Here is a 17,997-nt window from a genome sequence, read left to right on the forward strand (position 1 = left end):
GCAAAGTCAAGTGTTGAAAAGTGACACAAGCGTTAATTTTAAAATTATGGGCACAAAGCAGGGGCGGATCCAGGACGGACTTCTGGGGGGGGGGCGGTCGGCGGTAATACTGCTACTTTTAAGAGCTCCAAACTTGTTATGGATGGGTTTATTTATATATAAAATAAGAAAGTTTCCTCTTGTGGGGGGGGGGCGATCGCCCCGATCGCCCCCCTCTGGATCCGCCCCTGGCACAAAGGAGGTTAACCATATATTAAACTATTTTCGTTTCCATACAGAGTAAATCAATATGTGATATATTACTGTAAGAATTTATCATATGGTTTGCAGTTAGTTAGTTGCAGCACCTCAATAATAATGCAAAATGCACAGCCTTATACAATCCTATATTCAAACTCAAACAAGATTTACGTACAATCATTTATTAAGCTGTTATCATCCATTGCTTGTACGATATAAAGATTATTTTACCTCATTCTTTTCCTTAATAGTATCTTCTACTAAAGTGCAGTTGTTACCACAAGAGGCCTGAATAGAATTTTCCAGAAATAACTTCTCTGTACATTTTAATTAACAGGTTTTTTTTTTTTTTTTTTTTTTTTTTAATGTCGCAATAATTAAAAGTGTGGTGTCAGCCGGAAACGCATTCGCTTACAATATTATTCCTACTCAGTACTCGCCATTAAAAATGAAACACCAAGAAGGAGACTGGGTAGATGCGCCAAAGTTCCCAGGCCGATACCTAATAGTAAGTGCAGAATACTCTTAAACGTTCGCTGTATTCGCTGTGTGACAACGTGGTGACAGCGGAGGCGTTGTGCAGCCATCGACTAAACATATTTATTCTTCCCTGCTATAGACATTCTGCAAATTTGGACTTTCCTGGATACATCCTTCTTAGTGCAACATTTTAAGGAAAGAGCAATTTAACAGTCTCATACATTGCTTAAAGAAAGAGCAATGATTCTCAGAATAACTCGGAAGATATATATACACAATAATTTAAAACGGTTATTTCAAACTTTGCAATTCAAAGCACGAAAAGAACTATAGATAAAGGAACACTGATTTTAGCCAAATAGTAATTAGTAAACTCAATCACACTCAGTACCATTAGTTCCTTGGTGTTATCCGTAAGTCAGAGATCACGGTATCTCATTTCGTGTAGATTTTTGCATTTGTTTAACGCTAAAAATGTATTTTATCGCTAATTGAACCCAGTACCATATATATACCGACAGGACGTACCTTAGTCACAAGGTGACATGAGTGAAACACTAAACTATTCGATTGACACCTGCGGCCTTGTCAACACTAGAGAAAGTTACAAAGTGATTAAGTAAATACGGAACATAGTTCATACAAAGTAAGGCGATGTATGAAGTCTCCGTTTCATACGACTTGGATAAAGGATACATCTGAAATAGCAACAAAGAAATATATAATGATTTCTCTGGATAATTTGGATTAGTCCAGAATTCGAACACACACACGCTGGTAAGTCCAACAATTTTTTTTTTTTTTAACTTCTTTCTTCGGATTCCCAATAAAGTTGACTACTGAAAAGCTGAGTTATAGATTCTGTATTAAAACAACACCTTCGCTAGACATGTTCAGTATACACATTGTCTTACATACAGAACAATACATTAGTTATTAATGCATGTCTGAAATAATAGTGCTTCGTATAGAATTTTACTTCATCCAATCGCAATAGCACAAAGATAAAAAATATTGCTAGGGATAATGTTCTTATTACAGAGAAAAAGAATTAAAATGACTTAACATTAACAATCATTTTCTTTAAACAGAGATAATATTTTATTATAATTTATGGAAGAAAGAAATAATTTGTAGTACAGTATCTTTATTAGGGTTATATATTCGTACAAAATAATGTAAGTACAACTGAGTCTGTCTTCAGAAAGGGCGTACTTTTAGCCACAACCTACACTGCTTCTTTTGACTGTCTTTCAAGCAGAATCCTGGTTTGATGCACGAAATACCTGCAACAAAAATCAGAAAATATTTAAAATGTTATATTCAGTGTGCTTAATTTGGTTGTACTTAACAATACAAAGTATCTTAACATTTTTGAGATTAAATGGACAAAATCTGTTCGGTCAGGTATGGACTTTTGGGTTGCACGTAGAAAAACTATGAAGTGTTTATTGATGCTGAACAACAACTCAAAATGTATTACCATTCAAAAGTAAGTGGGTACCTCAATGGTGTTCGGGCTACCATGGGGTACCTAATGTCTGTATATTTTAGATATATGAAAATATATGTCTCTAAAATGTAAGGAACTGACATCTGTTTACCGAAAACCTCAACTCGGTAAGCCTTATGGATATCGAGATATGGGAAAATAAAGAGCGACACTACAGAACTGTGGAGTTTGCGTACTAGATGGTGCAGTTTCGGAAACGTAATTACGAGGGCTTACAACAACCTCAAAAGTAGTTTCAATTAAATACACTACACACACGCCCTGATGGGGGTTTTCGGGTACCATGATATTCCCAGAACTCTCATTTCTAAATATTCTAAAATATGTCTTAATAACGTTTTAACGAACGTTAGAGGTGTGTGTTTACCGAAACCGCAAGTCGGTACGCCTAACAGTTACCGAAATATGGTGAAATAAAAAGCGACACCATAGGTACGTGGAGCTTGCATATTAGACAGTACAATTTAGAAAATTAATTAAAATATGACTATCAAGATATTGTCAAATAAAGGGAGGATCCATATAGTTATGGGGTTTTCGTGTTAGGTGGTAAAATTTCCGAAACCGGTCATGTAAAGTTAATAAGCATCAGTAGCAATTTCATCTTAAAATAATTAGGTATTTCCATGGAGTTTAAGAACATCATGGGGTCTACCAAGATTAAATTTTAAAAGTTTTGTAAAATATATTTTGACATTTGTAAAGAGTATTAGAAATATGTATTTACCTAAAAGTTCCAGCTAGTACATCTAGCAGCTAGAGAGACACCATACAATAAAAGCGTATTAGATCTTGAAATTTCAGAAAACAATTATTGATCCTAACAAAAGTTAAATAAGATGGTACTTATATGGGTTAAGTGAGAACCTCAGACTCGTCAGTACAATTTCGATCGAAAGATTAATTCAGCTCTAAATTTTCTTTGGACAATTCCAAGCGTTCATCGGGCTCTGAAATAAAGTGAACATTTTTTGTCAATATCTAATATAGCAAGCGAGATATAAGGAATTATGTATTTTATGACGTCGTAAAAATAGAGACCCACATGGATTTGTACTTTTGAGTATTTGCTGTAAGAAGAAGAAATTTCAGAAAACAACCGTATATACCTTAATAGACAATTAAATGGGCGGGGGCACAGTGGCTTAGTGGTAGAGTGCTTACCTCTGGTGTATTGGGTTCTTGGTTCGATCCACGGCCAAGTCAGTTTGTAGTGGACATCGTATTCGTGGGTTTTCTCGGGGTACTCTCCTCCCACCTTTGCATTCCATCAATTCTGTCAACAACATTCACTTGCTTTAATCATAATCTCCCTGAGACTAAAATGCATAATCGTGGGTCGCTACACTGAAATATTTCCTTTTATTTAATTTTAAAATTAAATAGGGAGTTAAGTATGATCGTATTTCTATGGGTTAAGTGAATACTCCAATAGTTTCTGCAAAAAAAAAAAAAAAAGATTAGTTAAATACCCTACCACTAAGCTACTGTGTCCCCGCCCACTGAATTGTCTATTAAGGTATATACAGTAGTTTTCTGAATTTTTTTCTTTTAGGAAAGACCCAAAAGTACAAATCCATAAAGATCTCTATTTTCACGTCATAAAATATATAATTCCTTATATCTTATTTACTATCTTAGATATTGACAGCGAATTTTCATTCTTTTGCACAGCTCGATGAACCCTTGGAATTGCCTGAAGAAAACCTAGGACTGAACTAATCTTTCGATCGAAATTGTACTGAGGTACTGATTTAACCCATAGAAGTACCATCTTATTTAATTTTGTTGCGACCAATAATTGTTTCCGAAATTTCAAGCTTTTATTTCACAGTGTTTCTCCAGATGTTAGATGTACTAGCTGGAAGTTTTGGGTAAATACATATGTCAAATACTGTTTACAAATGTCAGATTATATTTTCAAAAGCTTTTAAAATTTAATTTTGGTAGACTCCATGATGTTCTAACACCCCATGAAGATATCTAATTACTTTAAGATGAAATTGCTACTGGTGTTTATTAACTTTCCATGACCGATTTCGGAAATTTTAGCATCTAACACGAAAACCCCTTAACTGTGTTGGTCCTCCCTTTATTTGACAACATCTTGATAGCCGTTAGTCATATTTTAATTCAATTTCCGAATTGTAGCGTCAAGTATGCAAGCCCCACATACCTATAGTTTATTCCCCCCCCCTAAAAAAATCAGTTCTTTACATTTTAGAGACATGTATTTCCATATATCTAAAATGCAGAAATTAGGTACCGCATTGGAACCCCATTGGAGTACTCACTTACTTTTGCATAGCAAGGTAAAAACGCCAGTGGTTCTCACTTTAAGTTTGAAAACATACTATTTTGTCTCTTCTCTGAGCATCGTGAATCTGTCGGAGCTGTACCATAGTTGGAAAGACTCACTGATCCTTCCTATAGTGACCATGTAGTCAGAATTCAAAAAGGAGTAGCCCTTGAAGGAAAAACAATATTTTAAAATCCTTGCACCAGTAGTCGTCACCTTAAAATCAAAATGTTCCAGTAGTAGTCAGGATTTTCTACCAGTGTTCATCACTCAAATAACTTGACAATTTATTCAAAAACGCACTGTGTATCAGTTTAGGGTTGAGAATACAATATAAAGTAGTAAGCTTAATAACTTTGCATCACTTTTAGCACTCAAGAAAGAAAATAAAAACGTTTTTACATACTTTTTAAAGCAATTTCAGAAAGAAAAATGTTAACTGAATACAAAAGTTAACTGTATATCACTTCCACGTTAAGAGTACAATATTAAATACTATGTTTAATAACTATACGTCACTTTAAACTCTCGAGAATGAACATAAACAATTGTACATACATTTTAAAAACAATCTGAGAAACAAAATAAGTTAACTGAATTCAAAATTTAATTATACATCACCTTAAGCTTAAGAATACACTATAAAATGCTGAGATTAATAAAAAATGAAATCTTTAAGTTTAACGTCCCACGGTTATGCCGGTTAGGATAAGGAGACGGTGATAATGAGAAATGAGTGAAATGGTGGAATGAACAAAGTGGGAGGAAACGGGAGAACCCCGAGAAAACCCACGAGCAAGGTGTTTGTCCACCACAAAGTCCACACGGCGCGAGTTGGGATCGAACCAGGGACCCCAAGCACCGGAGGTGAACGCTCTACCACTGAGCCACCGCCCCCCCCCTGAGATTAATAACAATGCATTACTGAAGAATGAAAACAAAAATGTTTTAGCTACCTATATTTTATTTACATGTTATTTCTCATTAACATTTTTTTTTTTTTGATAACTCATGATCAAGTCTAGGGATGCGCAAGAGAAAAGATTTGAGGTTGTCTCCTCTCGAAAAGGTGCCGCGAAAGTTGTCTCGTCTCGAAAACTGGATCCGTTTCTATTGGAAAAGCTCTATCTTGTCTCGAATTTCGTAACAAAAATTGTCTCGTCTTGTCTCGTGCGCATCCCTAATCAGGTCCATAGCCAAAAACTTCATTTCGGAGGGTGCTCGATAGGGCTTTGGGATATCCGAATTTAGATATAGATAATCGATGTCGACAAACTATCGAAACTTGTTCGAAATATCGAAAAATACAGCAATATCGAAATATAAACAATATCAAAAATCGAAAATATAGAAATATGAAAGAGATCAAAAATATGGATATATCGAACAAAAATGGATATATGATCTTGGAATACGATTTGGTGGAATAATGAGGGAGAAAAATAATCATTGATTAAATATTAAATTGAAAAGAAATAAGAGCCTGACGCTCAAATACTTATCTATCCGGCACCCATCTTGATCCCCATAAAATATCATGAAGTGCTTCATTGATTCTAAACCCAATAATAGTAATTTAACAATAAACACAATATATAATTTACTACGCACCTTGAAATGTAGAAATTAATGATTGTAATCCCCAGCTTTCCAATAGACCTTTGATTTCTCCAAATGAAGATTCGGATATCTTGTTTCTTCTCAAGCAATAATGGGTTACAATAATCAGTTGCAGTCCAAAGCCAAGTCACTAAGTTAAGCATAAAAATAAAAGAATTCATTAGTTAGATGCATACAAAATCCTACGCATGTAAATCCGAATCTACTTGTATTAAATTGTAAATTTAAACAAACTAAATTATACTACAGTTATAGTGACATCAAACATACATTAAATAAGGTATACAGGGTGTCTCAAAAGTCCCCTGACATAGGGTAACTCTGTTATTATCAGAGTTACAACAGAATGTAGGAGGGAAAAGCATATCCAATTATGATGTTTTCAATCTAAAGTGAAGGAATTTTTAAAATCGGATGACCCGTTTGCGCTGTACACTCTCTATGCGCCCAATGTGAAATGAAAATGCAACGTTGCCATTTACCTGGACCCACAACAGAAGTGAGTGAAGTTACTGTCTTTTACGCTAACATGTCGATGGCCAGCCCCCGTTTCAAACAGTAACTTCATTCACTTATGTCGTGGGTCCAGGTAAATGACAACGTTGCATTTTCATTTAAAATTGGGTGCATAAAGAGTATACAGCACATTCATCTTGTCCGATTTTTTAAAAAAGTGTTCACTTTAGATTGAAAACGTCATATTTCGAGATGTTTTTCCTCTTACATTTTGTCGTAACTCTGATAATAACAGAGTTACCCTATGTCAGGGAACGTTTGAGACATCCTGTATACATCATAAGAGGTTCCTTTCTTAATTCTACACGGATGTGGTTTCATTGAATGTGAGGTGGGTGATACACATTAGGCCTTTTGGGAGTACGTCACACGGACGACCGTAATTTTGTGTTCAAAATTTTTATGAACTGGTGGGATATGTGATACATATGGCCACGGGCTAGAATTTTCTCAGTATGTCAAATATGCAATCAGATTTCATGCAGCTTAATTTGGTGAAAAGCTATTGCCAATTGAACGTTACATTTACCTCTTTCTTGCAGATGTTGAACCATGCCGTTAGCACGTGAGGAATGGATCGAAATAATCAAACTGTGGGGCGGGAGGAGTATATGTGCAGTGGTTGCCGATTGCAGAGTCATCCACAATGTGACTGTGTGTCACATGTTTCAGTGTCACAGTAATTAACTAAATTTGAGAAGACGGGCACATTCGTGAACATACATCGTAGCGGTTCAAACTCGCGGGACCTTGTTCCTTCCCCATTTTGAACCGGTACATGAAAATGCCATTTACTCCATGTTTGCCTGCGCCGATTTTGAAAATTCCTTCACTAATCGATTTCTCCCGTTGAGTACTACAAGAACCAGTTAAAATCTCGCGGGCCCTTTATTCTTCCCCATTTCGAACCGGTACATGAAAGTGCGATTTTTTTTCATGCTTGCCTGCGCCGATTTTGAAAATTCCTTCACTAGTCGATTTCTCTCGACGAGTACTACAAGAATCAGTTAAAATCTCGCGGTCCTTTTTTCTTCCCATTTTGAACCGGTACCTGAAAATGCGATTTTCTTCATGTTTGCCTGTGCCGATTTTGAAAATTCTTTCAGTAATCTATTTCTGTCTTCGAGTACTACAAGAATCAGTTAAAATCTCGCGGGCCCTTTTTTCTTCCCCATTTTGAACCGGTACATGAAAATGCGATTTTCTTCATGCTTGCCTGCGCCGATTTTGAACATTCCTTCACTAATCGATTTCTCTCGTCGAGTACTACAAGAATCAGTTAAAATCTCGCGGTCCTTTTTTCTTCCCCATTTTGAACCGGTACATGAAAATGCAATTTTCTTCATGCTTGCATGCGCCGATTTTGAAAATTCCTTCACTAGTCGATTTCTCTCGACGAGTACTACAAGAATCAGTTAAAATCTCGCGGGCCCTTTTTTCTTCCCATTTTGAACCGGTACCTGAAAATGCGATTTTCTTCATGTTTGCCTGTGCCGATTTTGAAAATTCTTTCAGTAATCTATTTCTGTCGTCGAGTACTACAAGAATCAGTTAAAATCTCGCGGGCCCTTTTTTCTTCCCCATTTTGAACCGGTATATGAAAGTGGGATTTTTTTTTCATGCTTGCCTGCGCCGATTTTGAACATTCCTTCACTAATCGATTTCTCTCGTCGAGTACTACAAGAATCAGTTAAAATCTCGCGGTCCTTTTTTCTTCTCATTTTGAACCGGTACCTGAAAATGCGATTTTCTTCATGTTTGCCTGTGCCGATTTTGAAAATTCTTTCAGTAATCTATTTCTGTCGTCGAGTACTACAAGAATCAGTTAAAATCTCGCGGGCCCTTTTTTCTTCCCCAAGCCAATATTTTTTTGTATATTTTGAATGTATTCAAGTATGGAACAAAAGTATTATATAATTCCCTTAGTAGGCTTCTCAACTTAATATTTTTCAACTTAAATTTTATTTATTTTAATTATTTATTTTCTTGTGACTCAATATTTAATTGCAATCGTTCATTGGGGAGAAGGGTGGCCATTCTCAAATATATAAATATAGTATTCTTAAAATTTATGTGTTCTCGTACTATTAGTTTCTTCCACTAGACCTGGAAATTGCAAAATTAATACCTGGAAAACCTGCAAAATTCAGGGAAATTGAGTTCCATATTTATGTATGAACACTGCTATTTACATTTTTTTTTTTTCGAATAGGGAGAACTGTACGAAAGGGTGGTTTGAGAATAGTATAACAGTAGGTTTCTGGGAGTGTTGTTCGAAATGAAATCTTTAAGTTTTACGTCCCACTATTATGCTGGCTAGGCTCAAGATGACGGGGTGTTGTTCGGTGGGGGTCAATGTTGCCAATTTTGGGTAAAGTCGCTAAATAAGGGGAATTCGACCTCAACGATAGCGCAGGGTGACCATAAAATTTTCAGTTAAAAACGGGACAGGTTCTTGCAACACTAGACTTTTAGATCTACCTTTGTTCTTATCAGTGCCTTGATATCAGAGTTCCCCCTCTCTCTCTTCGTTACAGAGCGGGTACTTATGAAAAAGGAAAGACACGTTGAAGTTTGTTTAACACACAACCAACTGCTAAAACCTCTGCTGCCTTTCGAGCAGTACTGCGAACTATAGAGTATGTTTAATATAGGGATTTTCAGTTCAATTTTTGCCGCTTTGTTATTATTAATACTTTTAAAAGGAGTAAAGGTACTGGGTTTGTTATTTACTTCTTTCATTTACATAAAACGGGACGAATACTACTTTTTTCCATCTACTGACGGGACGGCCGCGACACGCCCCTAAAACGGGACTGTCCCGGTCAAAACGGGACGTATGGTCGCCCTACGATAACGACAAAAAAAAAAAAATTCCGATTGGAGACTTTTTTGGGTGATTTTTAAATAACGATTTACCTACTTACACATTTAGCGACTTTTTGCTGCAAACAAAATGTTCATCTGTAGAGAAGCATTATTAGTTCAAAACAGTTTTTACGTTCTTTTTTTCTGTTTGTTTGTTTTAATCAGCGCAAGTGATGAAGAGTTTGGAAACACAGCGTACTCACTACTCCACAATCCTGCATTGTTATGTTACCCTTGCCCTCTAACGAAGAATAACTACAAACTTGATGTCCTTTAGTTCGCAGAGTTTCCGTTGAGAGACACACGTAATACATCATTACCGATAGCAACAAGATTAGCTATAGATGCGTGAAAAAAGGCGAAGAAGGTGTTTGTTATATTTGTCCTCTGGGGTCTTTTAATTATTCTGCACTTTTTCTTTTACAAAAAATTGCTTAACGTAAGTACTGTAGTGTTAATTATTTCGGAACTATTTTGACCACAACATCAACAAAAGTACCCGAAACAACCTGAAATGATCCCTGAATTAAAGGATTGGTTGCGCCCTGTTTACAAAGATGTGAATAGAACCAGCGGCGCAAATCTGTCTTCAACATTGGGGGGGGGGGGGGGTAAGACCGTTACCATACTTTTTTTGGCGATGTCCAAAATACTTATGAAGTTGAAAAACAATGTTGTGGAGGATCAGAGTTGTCTTTAGCGTTAGGAGGCTGCAGATTTGAGGCTTATTCTGGGGGACATCTCACGTTCCTTTGTAGCAATCGGACAAAAATCATCAAATTTCTCCCAAAAAACACATTTCAAATCGGATTATTTGGGAGAAGTCCCCCTCAGTTCCAAGATTGGAGGGGACATGTATCCGTCATCCCCCCCCCTGGATTTGCGCCAGTGAGTAGAACATATTGTTTAGTTTACATCTACAACTTTTACAATGCTTATAGACAATGAATTTCTCGATTATTTCTTATAGCGACTTTTCACCCAAAATTGGAGTCGTCACCTCTCGTTTCGCAAACTTATTGCCAACATTTTAGAAACTGGTTGCGGGGAGAGCTACAATGGATGATTCAAGTTATTTCGTCGCTTCCGCTGTGAACCTAAGTACAAGATTCCAAAAGTCACATTTTTTTGGTTCCAAACAATATGTCTGCTGGGTGAAAGCATAGACTGGAATGTGTTGCCTTTCCTACCTTATCTTTAATCCCATAGTAGCTCCTTTCCCAAAGTTAAAAAAATGCAATTCTTCCTTTCTTAATAGTACTTATGACCCAAAGTATTACGTAAGCATTGTATGTTACTTATGTAGCTCACAGAGCCGCAGCTATGGGCGAGCAAGCAAAGCACGTGTCCCGGGCGCGTGGTTGGAGGGGCGCCTAAAAGAGAGGTTATATATTAGTACTTTTCCTGGCGGTATTTAATACTTTTCATCAGAGTGCGAAATCATGAAATCAAAGTGAGAGGAAAAAATGAAATGAAATCTTTGAGTTTTACGTCCCACGGTTATGCCGGTTAGGTTAAAGGAGACGGTGATTATGAGAAATGAATGAAATGGTGGAATGAAGTAAGTGGGAGGAAATGGGAGAACCCCGAGAAAATCCACGCACACGGTGTTTGTCCACCACATGGTTCACTTGGCGGGGCTAGGATCGAATCCGTGATCCCAAGCACCAGAGGTGAACGCTCTACCACTGAGCCACCGCGGCCCTAAAAGTGAGAGGAGACTGGAGGAGTGAAGAGAGAGAGAGAGAGAGAGACAGAGAGAGAGAGAGAGAGAGAGAGAAGAAAACGCTCGCACTTTTACACTTCAAAGTAAATTAAGTCATTTATTTTTTCTGTCCCCCTCCTCTCCCTCCCCTAAGTTCTGTCAAAGTAAATAGCTAAAAACACTCCCAGGCCAGAACCGCATCTACGTTGGAAATTTGATCGAGATCGGTCGGTCGGTGCAAGAGATTAAGAAAAAATGAAATGAAACCTTTGAGTTTTACGTCCCACAGTTATGCCGGTTAGGCTAAGGGAGACGCTGATGATGAGCAATGAATTAAATGGTGGAATGAAGTAAGTGGGAGGAAATGGGAGAACCCCGAGAAAACCCACGCACACGGTGTTTGTCCACCACAAGGTTCACTTGGCGAGGCTAGGATCGAATCCGGGACCCCAAGCACCAGAGGTGAACGCTCTACCACTGAGCCACCGCGGCCCCCGGCCGGGAATCGAACCCGGGTGTCCCACGCCAAAGGCGTGTTCATTAACCACTTAGCCACGAGGGAGCTCATCTGTGAGGCAGTGTAAACCCCCCAAAAAAGAAAGAAAATAAACGCACACTGGATGTTTGCGCAATTGAGGATCAAAACATTCTCAATGGAGTATGAGAAATAGTAAACGTCAATCAATGTGTGCTTTTGCTTATTCATTACTTCGTTAATACTTAATTCCTTCTAGAAATAGTGAAACAATACTATGAAGAAACACTAATTAAACTAATAACAATTACGTTGTATTTCTTACCATGCCGTTTTTACCACCCATAGAATTTCAATCTAGCACTATACTGCATTAGTCACGCCGTAACGAAAGCTGAAATTCAAAGACCTGGCACTCGTTAACTGTTGAAGCTGTGTTGTAGTTACCTGTATATCACGCGGCCTGCGTTGGTACTCCTCAACATAAATACGTCACAGCCCAAAGCCAGGAAACATCACAAACAGAAGACAGGGGCACAAGCAGTGCCTGACACTTCACGAACTCAAACCCACCAAGACTCAACTCAACATGACCTTCAATTACGTTCTAGAAACCAAACCAGTGCTAAGGCACAAACTCACCAACTTCCTATATGAAAACACAAGAAAAAAATCTAACGTTTTGGTTCCAAAGTGATGACATAACAATAATACTAAAAAGGTTTTAATTTTCAGTAACCCAAACATTAATTAACTAGGGAACATAACAAAGCAAAAATAAATAAATAAAAATAAATTAAATTAAAAAATAAAAACCTGACAAGTAAGCTCTCCCTGACTACTTTTTTTTTTAAATTTCAGTGAGGCTGTAAAATATGTCAATATCTTCGTTATATATATATATATATATATATATATATATATATATATATATATATTTCATTGTAAACAAGTTCTTTAAACAAAAGAAAGCTCTGAGAGCGCTTACCTCTGACGCGGTAGGTCCCTGGTTCGATTCCTGCTCCCGACAAATAGGCTTTTGGTGAACACTGTAGTTGTGGTTATTCTTAAGACTTTCCAGTTTCCTTACATTTTCTTGATTCCACCATTATCATGTATCTCATCGTCACCTTCTCTCTTACATTGATGTACAATCATGGGGCGTTAAACTAAAAGAAAAAAAAATCTTGCAAATATCCTAGTAAAAATGAGTTTTCTAAACTACACTAGTGGCCCCGCGTAGCGTATTCGCTAACGCTCTCGCCTTCGGTGCGAACGGTCCCGGGTTCGATCCCGGTGGGGGAACTCGGTCGAAAAAGTATCAAAAGATTTTAAGTCCAGCCATCCTGAATGAGGTTTCCTTGGCTTTTCCTCATTCACAGCAGGCAAATGCCGGAGTGGTACCTAACATATAGGTCCCAGGCCGTTTTCTTCCTTTAGTTATGCAATTATGTTAAGCAGCCCTGTAGTAAAACTGCTCCAAGTAATAAATCGTCACATATAAAACGGAATGAATAAACACATAACATTCATTTTGCTACCTTGAAATGTAAAATGTTTCAAAACATTAATATTCAAAGATTTCTCAAAATTCAGATTCACCCATTCCATTGTCCTCAATCATTAACGAGTTTTACAATAGTAAGAATTGTATTCATAAACTACATTACTTACTTAGTACTATATTAAAGCAAGTTACACTAAAAGAATATATAATTAATGGAATATTTAACTAAAGTAATAGTTAACTAGTGTACTTACCCAAGCACTTGTTTCCTTCCTCTCTTCTTTTCCGTTTGTAAACAACCTCGTTTCGCAAGCAAAAGACGGTAGTTCAATGACGTCAGCCATTTCGAAAGAAAGAGTGTCTATAGGCGGTCTGGATCTCACACACAGATGGACGTATATAACATATAGCTGAAGTATTTAACATACGTATTCGTATGTAAAATACGGAAGATTGTGAGATGTCAGACATCCTGCAGCGACATGATGTAATATCTAAGCGAGTAAAAGGCAGTACCTATGTAGTATATGGATAATGTACGCTCCGTACAGATTTCCTTAGTAAACGTAACGAATCCTTGTATTTGTACAATATACCGCTGTCCGGATAATGGATTTTTCTCAGTGTAGATTCATAGCAGCTGCACAACGGGTGTATCAGTATGGAGCACATCTGGGTACAATACGAGATTTCTTCTACTCCGCATGAAGGCAACCGCACCAGTACTGCTATTTTTAGTGAAATTCTGAAAACTAATATCATGTGCATCATTCAGATAACTCCGGACGCCATATATTAACATATCAATGTCCGAGTAACCATATATATCCCAGTGTAAGTATGTCGTGTTAGAAAAACAATGAACACCGCTGATTTTCTGACCTATAGTCTTCTGACACGTAGCCCATCGAATAAATGTTTACTATGATTGGTTGGACGGTACTATGTTCGTCACGGTCTTCCAGCAGACATTGTTACTGTCTTGTCACATGTAAGCACATGTCAGGCGATTTCCTAGGAATGCATATACCAAAATTCAATAATATCAAAACTCCAGCCACAAAAATCTTCCATAAATGACTTTACACCTTGTCAACTTATAGAAATAACATTTTTCTTACAATAAAATGGAAAATATTTTAAGAAAAGACTCACTCATGAGATAGACGAAAATTCGAGGTATGCAAATAGAAGGAGAAAAGAGGGAATTATCTCCAATTAACCAAGAACTACAAGAAGACAAAATAACTACATTCTTTTCCCAACCTTGTCATTCTGAGAATTGTCATTCGGCCTTCTGCTGAACTTAAATAAATAAATAAATAAATAAATAAATAAATAAATACCCTGAACAAAGTAATTTGCTAAATGCCCTTTTTCTATTATGTTTCTGGGATACTTGTAAATTTGTTCCCTGTTTCTGTTTTAGTTGGCAAAATCGTTTGCTCCTGTTTCTGCCATGCAATTCAGTCACCAGAGTTCATCATCATTTGAATAATCTTCACTGTTCATGCGGACAGTATGGATATAACCAGTGGCGGTGATTGGACGTTAAAAGTGTGTGTGGGGGGAGGGGGCCAAACATGATCTGAATATTTGTATTTCAATGTTAGTTTTCCTGGTAGTTTCTATAACTTTGTTTGACGAAAGGTTGTATAACTAATAGGATATTTTCCAGTTAAAATACCATATATCGTATTTCATATTTTATTAAGTAAATTGACAAGAGCAGCGCAACTAGGTATTAGCCCTTTGTACTCTTAAATAAGAAGGTGTAAGAAGAGATTTGATTCCTTGCTTATGAACGTCTTTAAATTGTGTCTGGAAAAGTATGTGATTACATTATTGAATAATAAACTTGCGACACAAATAAATAGAAAGGATACTATTAATCATAGTAATGAATAATAACACCTGGTTTGTAGAAGTTATATTGAAAGTGGATATTAATAAACAACTTATTTTTAATTCCATGCATGCTATTAAATGTAAGTTATTACTCTTATAAAGTGAAAGACAGTAAATACCACAAATATATGCTCCGACGACTATAGAAATACGCAGTTGCAATATTAATTGCTTTGAAATGTAATTAAAACGCAATTCCTGTAACTTTCTTAACTCCACAGGAAGACAAATAACCAATACGTACTCACGTAACGGCAAATGGTACCATTTTTTCCTATGAATCAATACATACACAAACTTTACATTTCAAAAAAGTAGGGGGCAATTGCCCCCTCTTACACCCCCTATCCCCGATCCTGGATGTAACTAACATATTTTACTTTGTTTTAAAATATCGGCTTATGCACTCCCGAAAGGAATATTTTCCAATATTTTCGAAGTTTGTTTTTCATCAGTAAAAGCGTAAAACTATCTGTAGTGGAAGCCTCCCAAAATCAATTCTTGGCAAGAAGGTAGTGGAAGGTCGAATAAATTGAGAATGCTAATTCTAAATCTGTTCTCGATAGCTCATTTTGTTCTTGAGATACAGTCCACACTCTACAAAATAGATTTCTGGCGATAACCCTAGCAGACAGGTTGTGGTCAGATAATTGCCAAGTAAACCGAGGATGGTGCTTCAGAATTTAAAGAATATTTATCGACTGCTATTTCTTATTTTGCTTTCTCGAGACACCAGGTGAACACATAAAACAAGATAGAACTGTTGTTTGTTAAGGAACTGATAAAATAGTCCCTGGTTGTTTGTCGATAGACTTTTCAATAAACTTTAAAAGTTCGTGACTGAATTCTCTATGTCTGTGTGTGTGTGTGTTATATGCAAATTTTCCAATTTTGAGCCCTCCATTCGATAGAACATCAAAAACTATCTGAGAAAGTGATTTCGGGAGATTTAAGGAGTCATATATCGTGAACCGTAAGTCATAGAAAGATGGTGAAAATTTTGGTACTAAATGGTACTGGTGGCCACTGTCCAACTGACCACTGATTTGGCCAATGACCACCAGATACTATTGATACCAAAATGTTTCCATCCTCTTAGGTATTGATCAAGACCAATATCATCTCTTGACTTGCCGTTCCCGAGATATTGGCCAGAAAATGTCTGATTTCGGGAAATTTAAGGAGCCATATTTCGGAAACCGTAAGTCATAGAGAGATCATATTGGTGTGACTCAATACCTAAGAGGATGGTGAACATTTTGGTACCAAATAGTAACCGGTGGCCACCGTCCCGCAGATATTGGCCAAAATGTTCCGATTTCAGAAGATTAAAGGAGCCACATTTCGGGAACCGTAAGTCATAGAGAGATCATATTTTGCTAATTTTCCAATTTAGAGCCCTCCATTTTGAGCATATGTCTTCATAAAATAACATATTGTAGAATGTTTTAAAGAACCATTGAAAAAAATACATATGTGGGGAAAAAATTGAGTACTCAAGGAAATTATAAATGGATAGATATATTACAAGTGTTTTATCTCCGTAACAAAAAAAAGCTAGTTTTCTTATAAAATTATAAATAAGTGATCTATGTAGGGTGAAATTATAAAAGAGAGAATTCTAGCTAGCAATTATTTTAATTAACATAAAAATGTTATGCCTTGAATTTCAGAAACATTCTATTCTTGATCCAAACACAATTCAAACATAAATAATTGATTACAAATCTTAAAGGAGCGATAAATGTAATATAGTCATAATATCAAATTTTTGAAATAAATATATTGTTTGCTTTACTTTGCCTATCGAGAGACCTTCCTAAATCACAATTAGCATAGTCACATAAGCCAAAGTATAGAATCAAGAAACAAAGAAAGGAACAATTAGCATAAAATTTGTAGAAGTTAATAAGAAAAAAAGTAATTCTTTCTAAATTGGTTCTGGCAATGCTCTTGGAGCATTCTCAACTCGTTTATGCTCGGAATACAAGGCGAAAAGATAAAGCAAAGCCTTATCGGTCTTTCTCTCAAGGAATTGATAGAAACAAGTTATTTTTACACTAGGTACCCGAGCAAACAGATTATGTTGTTCCCGATTAATGGTATTCAGATTTACGTGGAAAATTTAAGGTGACAGGTTTTAAGAATACACAAAGCACTAGCAAATGCAACGTAATTACATTTCTTCATGTTTCTTATCCAAGTTATTCTAATTATACAACCTACCAAGCAGAAAGAATGGAATTCAAGAACACCGCTTATATATTTATTATTCATTCTGCTACGCGAAAGGGAAAAACCCTTATGGGAAACTGCGCGAAGAAGCTAATATTATAACACATTCCTGAATATATTCACGTCTAGCTAGTATGAAAAAAGAGAAAAATCTCAAAATATGTGGGCATGTTATGTTTGTGCATCTGGCAGAAAACACTGTTTATTCTTGAAGGTGTGTGTGGAAGATTCCAACACTTTGCCTAACCACGCCACAGGAGTTTTGCATAATCTCTTTTCTTTCTCTGAAAAGAAAGAAACCAAATTTAAATATTCATGTGAAGCGCAACCGCAATTTTTTTCTCACAGAAATTTCGGGTGAACATTTTAATATGGTTATTTATTTACGTGCTACGCAATACTTCACGTCTTAATGGAATCTCTGCTGCGTTATTCAGACAGAGATTTTATGCAATTCTATATGGATTAATAATTTTAGTCAGGAGTTTCCTTCTCTATTTAGCAGAATAGCACAACATTTTTGACAATTGTAATACATAAATAGATTATCCTATATAGTCTTAGTGTGACAGTGGACATTGGCATAAATCAATCAATAAAACAATACCTGAACTTAGCTCGTAGCCCAAGA

The sequence above is a fragment of the Thermobia domestica genome, chromosome 9 (genome assembly GCF_964235325.1).
Source record: "Thermobia domestica chromosome 9, izTheDome1.hap1.1, whole genome shotgun sequence".
NCBI classification, from domain to species: Eukaryota; Metazoa; Arthropoda; class Insecta; order Zygentoma; family Lepismatidae; genus Thermobia; species Thermobia domestica.